General features: G+C 37.0%; 1 protein-coding gene and 1 long non-coding RNA gene across 2 annotated transcripts in view; one reads left to right on the forward strand and one right to left on the reverse strand.

The window, feature by feature from the left end:
• Positions 1-17,683, reverse strand: part of LOC113044293 (neuroligin-4, X-linked-like) — a 101,256-nt gene that overhangs the window by 50,157 nt on the left and 33,416 nt on the right. The window lies entirely within an intron of this gene.
• Positions 722-6,869, forward strand: LOC113044294 (uncharacterized). The gene is made up of 5 exons (XR_003275865.1): positions 722-796; positions 3,042-3,101; positions 4,316-4,374; positions 5,154-5,246; positions 6,404-6,869. It is a non-coding gene; the product is annotated as an uncharacterized LOC113044294 (long non-coding RNA).

A 17,683-nucleotide genomic window follows, 5' to 3' on the forward strand; every position in this document is an offset into this window, starting at 1 on the left:
ACAATATTTTATTCACAATAGAACATAGTTAACATAAATGTTTAAACGGATAAATTTTATGCACAAAATGAGCTCATTTAAAATCTGATACCTGCTATTGGTGTGGCATCTCCTCTTCTTTTCAAAAGAGTTTAAAGACGTCTGGGCATCGAAGTTATGAGTTTTTATGGAGTTTTGGTGTTGGAATTTGGTCCCATTCTCGTCTGATATAGGTTTCCAACTGCTGAAGAATCTTTTTTAATAAGTTTTAATCATTAAACATATGTTTTGGTTTTGTTCTATTTAGGTAAAAGATCTAGACTGCAGGCAGGGTGATTCAGCACCCGACTCTTCTAATATGAAGCCATGCTGTCGTAATAGCTGCAGTATGTGGTTTTGCATTGTTCTGCTGAAATACACAAGCTCTTCCCTGAAATAGACATCATCTGGAGGGGAACATATATTGGTCTATAACCTTTGTGTACATTTCAGCATTAAAAGTTAAATCACTGGACTCAACAAATACACTCAAAAAAATGAAATCTGGGTGTTGTTCGATAAAAATAAATAGAGCATTTTGAAACAAATACAATTAATCAGTTTAAGGGATGTACACAATTATTTTAAATCAGTCTGAACTAAATCCATACATCCTTAAAAGAGCTTAATTCCTTTGTGTCGAAACAACGAAAAAGAATGATTCGAGTCAAACTACTACTTTTGCGCATGCGCAGATGACAGGAAATCCACGTGACCTCGTCAGTTATCGCGGGCGCCATTAACGTGGTGGAGTCCATGGTGGAAGGCTGTAGAATTGGTAAGTTCAAAAATCCTTTATCATCTTTGTCTGCATTGTGCTGATAGAGAGTAAAAATATTTAAATCAATCAGAATTCAACATTAAGCGTATATTTGACCGCTTATTGGAATATTTGAACAACTCTATTAGTCACATGTTCATACTCGATAAAACATAGTAAATCGATATAAACGCCTGCATGTATGTACATAATTTAACATTCATGCGGTAATCGCTTAGTTCTAACTCCTGTTGCAAGTGTTATTTTACTAGATTGTTTCAGTTAACGTGACTGTTGTTGAGCGTGCTGTAGATGCTTCTGTACAAAGACGATGTCAATGTAATAACAATGATATGCTTGATGTAAATCAACAAGCAGCCAAGCGGCGTGGAATACAGTATAGAGTATAGGCCTGTGTCATTTGACTATGATCGCAGAGGATTAGGGTGCACGCGTTTTAATTAAACATAGATGAATACTGTGACCGTATGTGATTCCCTCACTCCTGTTACATGTTCAAATTCGTAATGTTTTATAGTTATGATCTTAAACGTGATATACTTTAAACTTATCACTGTGTGTTATAATTGCTACTGCACATTATTGTATTACGTTTTATTATTGTTACAGTTGCTGTAATTAAATGAGCATGATTTAAAGACAAATTGATATTTGTTTGGATGAAATATAATGATCGAAACTTGCCTTCCGGACTGCATTCACATTTTATATTGATTTCAGTTATAATGCTTATTGCACAGAAAATGCGACATAAATCTTCGGTTTCCTGCTAGAGCAGGATGGTCCGTTTTCTCCAGAACTGTCTGTGTAGCAACACTAAACATTTGGAAATAATAACACAATCATAGTTTAATTGAATGTAGGGCTGCAACTAACGATTATTTTGATAATCGATTAATCTGTCGATTATTTTTACGATTAATCGATTAATCGGTTTATGTACTTATATTTTAGTTTTTTCCATTTTTTCCCCAAGTAAATTATTAATAAAGGGTCTTTATCTTTCAGCATAGATTTTTAAGAGATTTTAACCATTTTGCATTGTCATATCCTCATCAAAAATATACCTGGAGTTGTTTTATTATGTTAGTAATCCTTTGTCGAACTCTTCTGCAATCAAAACACTGACGGACACACACAAAAAACCTGCTGTGTGAAAAAGAGCAGTGAATACTTAGAAAAGAAGTGCATTTTAAATATACTCAAACATTTACCTCTCTCATTCAGTCATAATTAGACTGCAAGTCTGAATTATGAACTGGTAAACGACAAACTGATCACATAACATGTTTGTAAAGCTTTAAATGTTAACTGTTAAAAAGCAATGTTATCAGCTTTTACGACTAAACATTTGCAAACAACCTTGTACTGGAGAATCTGCACAAATAAAATTCTTAGGGGCCGTTCACATATCGCACCTAAAAACGCGTGGAAAACGCTAGTCGCGCCGCTTTCTCCTTCTTTCCAAAGCGCTCGGGCAGACGCGCCCCTGAGGCGTCTGCCTTTGCTAAGCAACCATGACGTGCCCTCTTCATTACGTGCCCTCTCCATGAAGACCCGGAAATTTCAGCAAAGGATAAATGGATGCGGTGTGGACGCGCCTGGAAAAACGGGCGCATCGCACCGCGTGCGTGTCGCGACCGCGTCGCTTCCATTATGAGAGTGCATACTGCGCGCCTACATAGGAAATAACGAACTTGAGCACGCAAAAGACACGATATGTGAACGGCCCCTTAAACAGTTCAGTAGTGCAGAGTTTACAGGTTACTCTTCATTTTGAAGGCTCAAAGTAAAGTACTCCCACTTCCCGCTGAATGCTGCAGAGACGCTGTTCGGGAAGCACGTGACATAAAACGAGGCCAGCTATTGGCTATTCGCTACTTCACCTGCTGTACTGGCTGAGTAAAACCTCCGGTGGCTCATTACTGCCACACTTTGGTCACCGCAGATTTGAAATATGCACGAAATGAGCCGCTTATGGCAAATACAATTTATTTAGCGACGAATCGATTACTAAATTAGTTGACAACTATTTTAATAATCGATTTTAATCGATTAAATCGATTCGTTGTTTCAGCTCTAATTGAATGCCCTACATCTCATGCTAATTATATATATATATATATATATATATATATATAGTTTTACAGAGCTGTTGAGCATGTAATAGGTGAAGCATCTGTACAGGTAAATACAAAAACACTGAAAATTTGTGTACACATTTTTTTATTTTATTTTACAGGTTTTTACAAGAGCTCAAAACCGCTTCCTATGCTTGGGTTGTAGTCTTCTTTTTCACGTGGTAAGTTGTATTAAGGAATATTCTTAAATGGGTTTAGAAAAATGGCTCATTATTACTGTAAGAAGAAAGTGAAGTGACATTCAGCCAAGTATGGTGACCCATACTCAGAATTCGTGCTCTGCATTTAACCCATCCAAAGTGCACACACACAGAGCAGTGAACACACACACTGTGAACACACACCCAGGGCAGTGGGCAGCCATTTATGCTGCGGCGCCCGGGGAGCAGTTGGGGGTTCGATGCCTTGCTCAAGGGCACCTAAGTCGAGGTATTGAAGGTGGAGAGAGAACTGTACATGCACTCCCCCCACCCACAATTCCTGCCGGCCCGGGACTTGAACTCACAACCTTTCGATTGGGAGTCCAACTCTCTAACCATTAAGGCGGTTGCACACCGGACGAGAACCGCCGCGTCGCGTCGCGCCACATGTAGGACAACTCAAGGTATCGCACACTGGACGCGCACATTCTATATGCGTGAGCTCAATTTCGCAGCAAGATGGGAGAGTTTTAACTTCTATTATTATTATTTTAAATATATGATTTTAATTGATAAAAGCTGAGTTTTGAACGTTAATTAATGAAAAGAATCTGTGTTATTATAATAAGTCTGTTATTGTTTTGTTGTATCTGTTGTCTAGGCAACTGTGCAGCTGAAAACGTAACCAAACACTTTTTGTAATGTTTTATTTGAATGAAACAAGTGTACTGTATTTTAATTTCAGTTTCAGTTTATAATATCTGGTTTTTTTTATAAAACTATGCGGATGGCGCTCTGTGGCGCGGCAGAAATTTTAACAGAGTTCTGAGTCGTAGCTGGGCCCCGCGGACAGACGCCGAATGGCGCCGCCGGTGTGTGTACACCCATAGAGAATAATGTGTTCGAATTTTAAAGACGTGGCGCGACGCGGCGCTGCGCTTCTCGTCCGGTGTGCGACCCCCTTTAGGCCACGACTTAAATAAAGGAAAGTGTTTTATTAGTGTGTGCTTGGAAATAACTAATGTTTTGATAACCAACATAGAAATAGATAATGTAATTTTCTGATTTCATACAATTGATAGTTATTTTACTAGATTGTTTCAGTTATAAAATTAGGCATTTCATTCAGGCGACTGCTGCTGAGCATTCTGTAGGAGATTTCTCTTCAGGTAAAGATGAGAACACTGCAAATTTATGTAAAAATAATTTTTATATATTTTTATTTTATTTTACAGTTTTTACAAGAGCAATAAACAGCATCCCATGCTTGGGTTTTAGTGAACTTTTTCATGTGGTAAGTTGTATTATTGATGTTCTTAAAGGGTTAGTTCAGCCAAAAATTCTGTCATTAATTACTTACCCTCATGTTGTTCCAAACCCATAAGAATTTTGTTCATCTTTGGAACACAAATGAAGATCTTTTGATGAATTCTGAAAGATTTCTGTCCTTTCATGAACAGCGACACAACTGAGACTTTGATGCTTTAATAAGTTCAATGTTCGAAAGTATGATGAACCGATTTAATTTAGGCTTTTACTTGCATACAAACATTCAGCAAACATAAACAGGTCAACTAAACATGCTTGATGCCCAAAAACAGAAGATCAAACGTGCTGCGTAACGAGAATGAACCTCATTGGTTCTTGCATGTCAAACAAACATGCTTAAGCTTCCGTTCACCAAAACTGATATGCGAGTTGGTGAATGTTTATATGTGAATAAAAATTGTAATTAAATCTGTTCATAATATAAAGCGAGTCTTCAGAAAAATTTGACTAAACCACTCAATTCATATGGATTCGTTTTATGATCTCTTTATGTACTTTTTGAAGTATCAAAGTCTCAGTTGCATAGCTGTTTATGGAGGGACAGAAAACTTTTAGAATTCCTCAAAAAAATCTTCATTTGTGATCCAAAGATGATCAAATGTCTTCCAGCATGACACGAGGGTGATTAATTAATGATATAATTTGTATTATTGGGTGAACTTTCATACAGATTGTATGTACTATTATACTTGGTTATCGATATGCTATGGTCAAATAATCAATGTTTTTGTGCCTTTTTTACAGAATAACAGCATAGACATGGAAAGAGAATGCATCCTCAAAGCAGTGTGTGTATACTTAAAAGAGGACCATCTACAGCTGTTCTAGGAGTACAATGTAAGCAAAAGCTTTTCTCTTCTTCACTTTCATGTTTACATTGTTTTGTACGCTTGTTACAGGTTTCATATGTTTACTAGGGGTGCAATGGTTCTCTTTAAAAAATCGAACCATACCGTTCTCTACTTACGGTCCGACACGCACTTGCGTGTCCACCTCGAATGACCATGCATCTGTAGGCTAATAAGGTTTGTTTAACATAGTAACGTGGAAAACAGACAGAGCTTATATAAATGTATGTCTCAGTCGATGGCTGTGCATTCTGGCTTTCCAAAACGTTACAAAAACGATTATCAAAAAGCGTGGACCAAACAGTTACTCTTTGTAAACTTTGTTCAGTGCGAGTGCCATCCGTATGCTGCTCTAACATCCAGTCATGAACGCTGTTGCTATCTTTGTTTAAACTAAACTTATTTAAGCCTTGCTAACTTAAACATTCAGGAGCAAGACGCAAAAGAGAACTGTGAGATGATTTGTGAGTGCGCTCATCCAAAGCGCGCACATGCTTTTTTCAGAAAACGTGCAAATACTGAGTTCTCTTTGAAGTCTTGTGCTTCAGAGGCCAAATTCATACAAAAAATATCAATATGCCCATCTTGATGAGTATCCAAGCAACTATTGTCTGTTATGTCTTAGGTGAAGTTATATTAAAAGAGAAAGACATATGTTTAACCGTATGTACTGAATCGTGAAAAAAAACTTCCTGCTGCCTGTGTTTTTAATGTTAAATCATACAACAAATGACAAAGAAATCACTAACTTCTCTTGAATGAATAGCTTGTTACTTCAATAATGATTAATCTTTAATTTATTAAGTGAAGATGATATGCAGTTATTTTATATTTGATTATCCATTTTCTGTACCTAAAAAAAAAACTACTGTGAGAAACCTGAAAAAACTGAAAAGCACAGTTTATTTTATTTGAATCTTTGATCTATTGTATTAATTTGTAATGTTGCTTGTAGTTTGATTATTTGTTATTTTCTTACTTTTTATTTTACAGTAGTCCTATTTTCCCTAAACATAGCACATAATGCACCGTACCGTGATACGAATCGAACCGTGAGCATTTTGAACCGTTGCACCCCTAATGTTTACTGTCATTAATAAATATTGTTGTTTTACACGTGAAACACATTTTATTTTTCTTGCACAGGATTGCGACTGGGTGAATGCTAAAGAAGCCATAGAGCAGATGGTAATGGGGATCTACATCGTCCAATCCGAAGGACACCAACCAGGGGATAAACCTGTGGACGTTGGTATCGTATCGTGATTGAAGGGACTGAGGTTCTCTGCTCTTTGAAGAATGTAGCTGTAGCAGTGGCCATGGCTTGGACTTACCCATGAGAAAACAAAGCTACATTTGAGGTCATCCAGAATGTTTTCTTTAACTTGTATGGACAAAAACTTTCACCAAAGGTTCAAGCCCTCAAGAACAAGATGCTTGAGTAAGTTACCTAATGTGTGTATTCTCAAAAGACTAAATCTTGACTTCAGAAGGTATTAGCTGTGAATATACATTGAAATATCAATATTGTTCATCTTGGATGATATTTTTTGTATTTTTTCACCTGAAAATTTGCCTTGAAATAAGAATAAAGAGAAACTTGTGACATTCACTTTGAGAACATTTTATTTTTGCATTAAATTACATTTTGATAGACATGCCAATAATTAAACATTTGTTTGAAGTAAATAAAGTTGTACAATTAACTTAACAGTAGTAGTTGACACTATTTCTGTTTAAGTGATTAAGATTAATTGGCTCAACAAGATTAAATAGTTTACAGAAATTCCGAAATAATGATTAAAATGAAAATGATTTGATCTTGTTGGTTCAAAATGAATTTTGCTCTTGGGTTCCATTTGCCTAAATTAAGTTGAGACAACACCATTCAAATGTGTGGAAATAGGTGTCATAATTATATTAAGTTAGACCAACGATTTATTTTTTTGAGTGTACTTATCGGTGCATTGATCAGTAAAAATCATAATTACTTCATGAAAACAGCAGGATCTGTCCTCACTTCTAAACTTAATCAATGTATTTAAATTTATATTATACAACAGTCACAAATGGATCATCAGGATCATCAGGATCATCAAATGGATCATCAAATCATCAAAACACTAGGCCTTCCTCAGTAAAAGCTATCACTGATTTTTTTTTTTTTTTTTTTTTTTTTTTTTCAATTGAAGTAATTCCCTCAGACAAAAGATTATAGTTTGTGAAACATGTAGATACGATGCACAAATTTGTGCATATGCACACTTGAAAGAGAGGCATTCATCTTTAATCTAGAAAAGAGTAAATTCAAATTAAAGAGTTGAAAACAAATTATCGTCTGTGGCCATTTTCTGAAGATAACAAAACAACTATAGAAATGCCATCAGTTTAAGATGTGAGCTTGTAAATGTCAAAGCATTACTTGCTATCATCTGAAATGTTATGCACAGCACAAAGACATGCATGATTTTTAAATAAAGATACACGCATAGTGTCAGCATGTCACATGAATTAAACTCTTTGATAGACAAGGAACTGATGCTTGAGTCTTCAGACATCATATGTTCTAAAATCTTATTGGAGAGCAAAGGATTTATGACATTGAGGGCTTAGACTGCTCTCTTTCAGCTTGAGTTGCTAGAAAGGTCTACGTTCCACTGCATTCTGCTTTCCTTCCGTCTTTATCTAAGAATTGCTATGGATGGACGACATCTGCTCTGACAGGTCTCAGTTTCAGCTCCTCGGGCAGATACCTGCTTCAGTGAACAGCTTTGTATAGAATGTAATTCGAGCATCCATTCTGAAGGATCCACATTGTGCCCTTGGCCTAAAACACCACCAGCAGATGGATTAGCTAAACACTACGGCAAACTGAGCAATTGTGTAACCATAAGCGTTGTTGTTGTGAAAAATTTCATGGTTTCTAAATTAGATCTCTTGTCTTTCATCGCAGCATGGTGGATGAAAATGTGTTCATGTGTATCATTTGGATGAAGCAGAACATAGGGAAAGGCACGCTGTTACAGGATTTCCTTAGTCTTTTCTAAACATCATCCGGAGAACAGCTGTGGCACAAATCTGCTCATACATACAATTACAGACAGTAATAAGTGCTCATCTAACAGTATGGTCTTTGGTCAAAGTCTGATATAAAATTCTCAATCAAGACTAATTTTAGAGTACTAGGAGAAATCCAAGCCCTAAAATTACTCTCAAGTTCACGCTTAGTCATCAGACAAACATAAGATGTCTACCAATACAGTGAATACTCATTTTTAAAATTTCTAAAGCCTTTGATCTGTCACCTGCAAAATAAGCAACATCAAAAAACAGCTGTGTATTTGCACAGTAGATCAGAGATATCCACACAAATAAGTGCATATATATATATATATATATATATATATATATATATATATATATTTATATATATATATATATATATATATATATATATATATATATATATATATATATATATATATATATATATATATATATATATGTTTTTTCTCAGTGACTTAAAAACCCAGACCCACTCTATAACTTGTAAACGGGCATTGCAGTAAATTTGGTATATTTGGAGGAACTTATAATATGTGCTGCTCATGTTGACATTCTGAATATCAACTTTTAGTGAAGGCCTTAATCGGATCCAAGCTCATGTAATTAAAATCATTCTCAGCAGGGATCATCCAGTAATTAGTGTCAAGCCATTAACGTTCCTTTATATGTCTGTTAACAGCATATTTAAAACATTTCTCATGAATTCTAATCAGACCACCACATCAAAACAGTATGCATAATTTAAAATTAGCCAAAAGTGCAAGACAGGAAATGAATAGGAGAAATGGGGGTCTGAATGATGATTATGTTGATAAGGCAAGTGATGTCAAAGAGGACAGTCATGACAATCATTCTAATTAGAACAAAAAACAGCAGTATCTTTGGGACCTTTAACCTCAAGAACTAATTTAAAACATGAAAGTGCACACTCCATTCAGCAGCTTTGTGACATTTTCTACATTAGAGTTTCTAATTGTTTTACTTCGTAAGCAGCATTTTTACACATCGCACTCCTTTTATATCTCAGTACATCTAATGGCATAATCCATTTTAATCTGCTTTATATATATCAGGCCAATAGGCTAATGAAGAATTTAAATGAAGGCAAAATGGAAATCTGCACCACAATTTCCCAGTTCTTACCCAGTTCATCCATTGGAATCTGGAGAGATTCAGCATTACATCACTGAATCACCATTGGATCCTCTGCAGTGAATGGGTGCCGTCAGAATGAGAATCCATCAACTAAAGTTGTTTATTCATTAAGAAAGCTTTTTGCTTCACAAGACATTTGTGATGGACTGAAGTCATGTGGATTGTGATGTTTCTACCAGCTGCATAAAGCTGTGGATCTCTCAGTTGGTTGTGCATCTTTTTCTTCCACAAGTTTTCCTTCCACTCAACTGTCTGTTTACATGCTTGGATACAGCACTCTGTGAACATCCAGCTTATTTGGCAATGAATGTCTTTGGCTTACCCTCCTTGTGAAGGGTGTCAATGATTCTCTTCTGGACCACTGTCAGATCACTTAAACTACTTCAATGTGTGTGCACTGAATTTATTTAATACACGAGTTTCCCAATTTGAGTTGAATTACTGAAATAAATTAACTTTCCCACAACATTATACATTACTGAGATGCACCTGTATATATCATTATGCAGTATTAATTAGTGAATCATTGGAGTGTCACACACTCCTAAGGTGTTGATATGTACTGCTAGAACAATTCATATTGCAATAATGCCTAATTATAAGTGAAAACTTGTATTTCATCTAGCTGCACTGTTCCATTGCATTCGTAAATCCCATTGCTTACAACATTTCATGTTTTCAGTTCATGGTGTGGTCAGATGACCATTTAGCAGCCAAGTTCAGCTGAGCCCATCACATTTTCCCTCCACCCTCATTTCCAAAGCACCTATGTACAAATGTGAGAATGTCTTGATAAGAGCATTTAAGTAATGTCCTCTGACAGAGGCTTAAGTGTCTGCACTGAATAAAGAAAATAACCTTTGATGTAAAAGTGTTAGCCATCTGAAGCTACACAAGATATCCTGTGGAGAGATAAGGCTCTTAACACAGCCTGGTCCTCATTCAAAAGTAAATGAAGCGAGAAGTTGAGGGGGTTGGAGGGAAGGACATGAAGGAAAAAAAAAAATGTTGCATGTTTTGAACATCATGGTTATCAAACTAAGCATTTTTGATTTAATGGGAAGGTAAAATGTGCAATATTGTGCTACAGCACATTTGGCAACACATTAGTGTCCCTCCTTCTCTGGGAAAACAAAGAGGATATTTCTTCACATAATTAGCTAAACACAGTTTATTTAACACTTGGCAACACTTTAGCAGCTTTTAGAACTGCTTGTTTGGCAAGCTGTGTGCTTGCAAAATTAACATTATTTTACAGGTATATTCACAAGAAAGAGAGAATAACCAATTCTGACAACAAGCCTTGACCAGTGTCAAGTGGTGTGACCATATTGGATACGATGACAAATTATTGAATGATGTTAAATAATAATGTCATTATTATTTTTTTTTTCTTTGTGCAGAAAAAGTATTCCCGTAGCTTTGTAAAATAACAGTGGAACCACTGGTGACACATGGATTATTTTAGCGATCTCTCTTGATTGTGTAAGGATCATTGCTATCAATGGGAAGGTCAGAGAATGCTTTCAGAATGCATCAACATACCTTATTTTTTTTTTTCCAAAGATGAACGAAGGTCTTACAGGTTTGGAACGGCATGATGTTGAGCAATCAGTGACAGAATCTTTTGGTGAACATTTCATTTAAGTATTATAAAAAAATTAAAATACAAAAAAAAAAAAAAAAAAAAAAAGTTTTTGCATTCTGAACTAACCTGACCTTGTAATAAAACGTCATATTTAGGTATGATACAATAGTTCCCAGAAGGAATAGAGACACTGCTTCGAGATGCTAAGGGAACACCTTCAAGATGACAACACTCTGAATCACGTGTGTAATCTGTCCAATGAATGGGTGAGGCGTCATGGATGGGGGGGACATAGTGGCATGTGTGGTGAAAACAGTGGCAGCTTCTGGTAGAATGAAGGAAGTACTCGTAGGGGTGCTGGAAGTATGGCAGGAGGTGCAACGTCTCCTCCTGAGATCCACCTGAGCCTGGCCAAACATTCTCCAAATTTGACACACCACATCTGGGTGGAATCTCCATTCCACAGGCCTTGGCCCCTGTCTTGACAGGATGTCTGCTCCCTGATTGAGATTTCCAGAAATGTGAACAGCTCTTAGTGAAAGGAGTTTTCTCTGGGTCCACACAAGGATCTGGTGAACAAGCTTGTATAAGGGAAGTGAACACAGAACTCCCTGGTGATTGATGTACTAGACCAACGCTGTGTTGTCAGTGCTCACCAACAAATTGCCTCTTAGGTCTGTAAAGAAATATTTCAGTGCTCGAAACACAGCCAACATCTCTAGGCATTTGATGTGCCACATGAGATGGTGGCCGCTCCACAGAATGCGGGCAGGGTGGCCAATCAAGACTGCACCCCAAACAGTGAGGGACATGTCCATTGTTAATGTTTCGCAATGACAAGTAGCTCCCAGCACCATGCCCTGTGACAAGAACCAATGTTTCCTCTACTGTACATGTCTAAGCCATGAAAGCATCAACGCATTACCTTAATCATGTGAAGCGGATTCCCCCTCTGGGAAAACCCCTTGGTCTTGAGACACAACAGTAGGGATCTCATGGACAGCAGGTCAATAGGTATTGCATTGGATGCAGTTGTCCTCAGACCCAACAGGTGTGCCGATTATGGTCTCAACCATGATCTCGACACCTTGGTGTGGAGAAGGGTGAAAAACAGCAAGCCCCGGCGTGGAGGAAGCGGCTTCAACCATAAAAAGAGCACATCTAACTTGCTTTTCATTAGCTCAGCCTGCTTCTCGGCAGGCCACTCAAGATTTAACTTGGACACTGCATGAGTTATCACCTCCACAAACACTGCATAATGGGTGGACTGAGGGGACTCGTCGATGCCCTCGACATCACCCTCCTCAGAGTGTCGAGCCCTCTCCCCAGGGGGAAGAACCCGCAGAGCGTGGCTCCGAATCCTGGGAGGGGGCACTGGATCTGGAGGTTGAGGAAGAAGGGACTCCATTCCTTCCAGCAGATCCATTTGCAATCCTTGCGCCCACTACTCTGCCTTGGCAGCAGCGGGACCTGAGCCCGTGAGGACTGCTGGTGAGGAACACTAGAGAGGGCTCCTCTGCAGCCAGAGGAGCCTACAGTGCAGTCAGCCCCCTCGAGAGCTCATTCATTGGAATGATTACACACATGATTCAGAGAGTGGTCATGCTGAAGGCGTTCCCAAAGCATATTGATGCAGTTCAAATTCCTGAAGGTGAACTTAATATATAAGGTATGCATGAATACCACTTTTTTACCCCTAACAAGTCCAATACAGTATGTTTTCTTCATTATGAGTAAAAAAGGAGTGAAGATCAGGTCTTCGTTTGGCTAGAGCAAGGCAATGTTTAAGATTTTGCACTGTAGCCCTGCTGAGCAAAGCAATGACATTGCCAACGTAATTACAATTTTATTATCTCTATGCCACAGTCCCAAATCAAGCTTTCTCCTTCAATCAAATTGTCACTAGTCCGTTCTTTTGCTGTTGCTGTTCATGCATACTAATGCAGATGTTTGAATGGTTTGCATGTGTATGCAAATAAACCTAGGTTTGCATGTGTATGCAATTAAACCTAGTGTTGATATTAGTGTTGTGGATAATGACAATACCATGCATTATAAAAAAAACAAAAAAAAAAAACATGAAATTATGATCTAATGAATTTAAATGGGTGCTTCATTTCTATTATCGTTGCTAGTCCTGTGGCAGTAAGCTGACATCTTGTCACCCTGTTCCTTGAGTTTCTATCATGTTTTCTATATCTGTCAGTTTTATTACACCTAAATCATTGCTTTATAGTAAGTTTCTTGACATAGTGTTCACGCAGTATGCAGAGCATAAATATAAAATTTAGTGTTTCCACTGAATCTGCTAGCCTACCTCTACTGCTAGAGGTTAGTGGAGTCATGATGAGTATCTAGAAGTGCACTGCATAGAGGACACCCGACAGCCCTCCGGGGGGATTGGGTTGGCATTTATATAATGCTTCAAAGAGCATCCTATGTCAGCTGCTATCATGTGACGCGTAGCAAATATTTTATTTTGGAACTCCTTTCAAGAATCTTTTGTGATTATAGTTGTGATGTTAGCTATGATGTTCATACTCAAACCAACAGTCATATTGGCTCCACACAGGATTAACCATTAATCAAAAATAAACTAAAAACTGTAATATTGTGAAATTTTATTACATTTCAAATGACTGTTTTTCTATATTCATATATTTAAAGGGGGGGGGGGGGGGGTGAAATGCTATTTCATGCATACTGAGTTTTTTACACTGGTAAAGAGTTGGATTCCCATGCTAAACATGGACAAAGTTTAGAAAATTAAGTTGTACGTTTGAAGGAGTATTTCTGTTCCAAATGTACTCCGGTTTGTCACAAGTTTCGGAAAGTTTTTTTTTTTCGAGTATGGCTCTGTGTGACGTTAGATGAAGCAGAATTTCCTTATATGGGTCCTGATGGCACGTCTGCCAGAAGAGCGCGCGCTCCCGTGTAGCAGAGCACTGAGAGCATAACAGACTTCACTGATCAGAGCGAGATCGTCGCGAAATGTCACAAAAGGAGTGTGTTTTTGGTTGCCAGGGCAAGACAACCCTTCACAGATTACCAAAAGAAAAACAGCATTAAGGGACCAGTGGATGGAGTTTATTTTTACAGAGCATCAACGGAGTTGTGCAAGTGTTTGTGTTTTGTCCTCACTGTAATGTCTCAGCTTCCAAACGCTCTCAACGCAAAAGCCTACTGGCGCTCGTGATTCTTTAGCTCCGCCCACACGTCACGCCTCCAGGGGCTCGTGTTTTTCCGGGAAAAATCGGTACGGACTATCTTTCTCTTATGAATATAATAAAACTAAAGACTTTTTGGAGTTATGAAGGATGCAGTACTACTCTATAGGTACTCAAGATTATCAGGATATTGAGTGGAAACGAGCATTTCACGCCCCCTTTAAATATTTATCATATTTAGCTGTCATGACTCTAGTCTTCAGTGTCACATGATTCTTCAAAATATTTTTTGGTATTCTGATTTGTTGCTCAGGAGACATTTATTATTATTATCAATGCTGAAAACAGTTGTCAGTGTTTTTTTTTTATTTTTTTTATTATTATTATTAGAAATGGTGAAGAGCAGTTATAAAAAGAACATTAATTTATTGATTGATTGATTGAACCATCTTATATATATATAATTTAATCCAAAAGATTCAATCAATTAATCAGTTCTTACCAACCCCAAACGTTCGAAAGGAATCCAAAAATTTAAATTCAGTTATTAACTACTCACCCTCATGTTATTCCCAACCAGTAAGAATTTTGTTCATCTTCGGGTCACAAATTAAGATATTTTCTTTTTTTTATTACATTCAAGAGCTTTCTGTCCCAGAATAGACAGCAACACAACTGACATGTTCAAGGTCCAGAAGGGTAGTAAGGACATCGATAAACATGGTTAAACATTTTTGCTTAAACTATCCCTTTAATGTAGACATTGATTTTTCCACCACACCACATGATATTTAACCCCTCAAACAAACCAAGTGAGCCATGTTTGAAGATCTGTACAAAGAAAATCATTGTTGTAACTGGCTGCATGTAAATTGCATTTGAGAGCCCTCTTTATCCCCATTTACCGGTAGAATACTAAATGAACTGACACAAATAAAACAATTTAGTCTGCCTAAATGACTTATGTCAAGTCAAGGTCATGCCATTGCATGTTTACATGTTTTTTCCCATAATGCCTCATTATGTTTCTCCCTACTTTTGTCAATGCTCTCAATGTGACTGTAATTTCAAGATTTAATGCCCTACACAATTCCATCCTCCATCCAGTGGCACTGCTATGACACAGCTCAAAACAAAAACAAGCAAACAGCACATTAGCATCCGGACGTGTGCAGGGCAAAGAGTTCCGCATGTCCCACGGCACAGCAGCACAAAACAGGGTAAGCATGACTGAACACAAGGCTTGAAACAGCCAAAGAGGCAGCGGCCAGATTCACATTAACCATTTGCCCTCTTGTGCCCGAGCACACTGCATCCCTGAGTGACAAGCTGCCATCCACAGATCTTCAGAGAGAAATTACAGGATTAACAAATCAACATAGTGAGGTCTCCTCCTCGCACAGGGACCAGGCCATCTGGAGTTATGGTGAAAACAAGGCCCGATCTCTCCAGTACATCTGGTTCATGAAGAAGGTCCACTTTGAGGGCAAACTGAGCTCGCCAAATCAGTGTAGAGATATGATGATTCCAAACTGTGCATATCTGAGATGAGAGTCAGATGACAGGGCGAGGAATGTTGACTGATGGTGTGTTAACAGGTGTGTTAACAACCATGGACATGTTTTTGATATAGTTTCTGATCTAGTTATTGCAGGACTAGGCAAAATTCAAAATGAAAGAACATGCTGCATCCTGGAGATGAAATTTGAATTGAATTAGCTGTGCGCTACCGAAGTTTCCACAGGAACTAAAGTTTCATTTGGAATTACTGAATTGCAGTTTAAAGAAAATCTGGAAATTACTATATTGCTAATTTATATCCATAAGCAAGGTTTCTATAAATAAAATTAAATAAATACATACAAATGGGGACATGTATTTATTTAACAGGTACTAATACATTCATTTATACCAACTGTGGGTTAAATCATGTAGAAATATATATTTAAGGTAACAGCTGCAGTTTACCACATATTACAGTGTAAAACCCCTTAAATATTCAAGATTTATGCAAAGCTTCTCTTAATTATATATATATATATATATATATATATATATATATATATATATATATATATATATATATATATATATATATATATTTTTTTTTTTTTTTTTTTTTTTTGATTGTTATATATTACTTTTTTATATATGCAGTAAATAAATCCAGAAACAGCTATTTTATATATGCAATAAATAAATGCAACCCTGGTCAGCATATACGACTTAAAAATAAATAAATAAATAAATAAATAAATAAATAAATCAATGAATGAATGAATGAATGAATGAATGAATGAATGAATGAATGAATGAATGAATGAATCAATAAATCCCAAACTTCTAAACAGTAGTGTAGAAAAACCATCACCATTAGATATGAAGACAGCACAGCTGAGTACACACAAAATACTTCAGAGTCTATTATAATACTGGCTTTATAGAGAAATATGAAAACAATGACCTTTACGATGGAAGCCACGCATATGCATCCAAACTTCAGAAGGGCAGAACTGGGGATGGATTTCAGTCTGTATTCTTTAAAGGTTCTTAAGACAAAAGCTATTGTCAAAGCTAAATCTTCATCAACAATGACTTAAGACAAAATACTTTTTTTTTTTTTTTTTTTTTTCACAGCATACCATATTTAATGTTTGAAAGATTCAGGCTACTAGGTAAAATTACAAAATGGAGGCATTTCAACAAATGACTCTCAAGGTAGCCTTCCTTATCTGAGCTGCCAGACACTCTCACAGAGCCACAATGATTCAAAACGTCTGAATAATCACTACAAGAGGGCTTGCATCATCCGGAGAGGATTCTGCTTATTTATATAAATCCTAGAGGTTTGTGTTTCTATAAGCCATTAGAGGTGTGTGCTTATGTGTCAGAAGGCAAACGTCAATTGGGGCTTTATCTGTCTTTAATTAGGTTTTGTTTTTATTCTTTTGGTACAGGCAAATCAGCTTTCTCACCCGCCTTGGGCATCAGTGCCATTCAAAAGACGCTTGTTTGCTTATTGTTTGTGTTCTGAGCTGATTGTAATGGGAAGACGTTAACCAGCGCTGTATGCGCTGCATGTGCCACGCTTTGAAGACTCGCCTCAGGCAGTCACCTCAATTTCTCAACCTTAACCTCCTTCCTCATCCATCCTATCCTTTGCATTTTTTTTTTTTTTTTTTTTATCATCAATAAAGAAGTGAAATAACAGGGAAATATGAGGGAGGAATGCAACAAGAAAATCAGTTGTTTTAAATATCAGGGATTGAGCACACTGTAAATGTGCTGTCCTGCAACTGTTACCTTAGTGAGCTATTTCTACCTAATGTTAAAGGATTAGTTCACCCAAAAATGAAAATTATTTCATTAATGACTCACCCTCATGTTGTTCCAAACCCGTGAGACCTCTGTTCTTCTTCAGAACACAGTTTAAGATATTTTAGATTTAGT

Source organism: Carassius auratus, chromosome 26 (genome assembly GCF_003368295.1).
Source record: "Carassius auratus strain Wakin chromosome 26, ASM336829v1, whole genome shotgun sequence".
Lineage (NCBI taxonomy): Eukaryota > Metazoa > Chordata > Actinopteri > Cypriniformes > Cyprinidae > Carassius > Carassius auratus.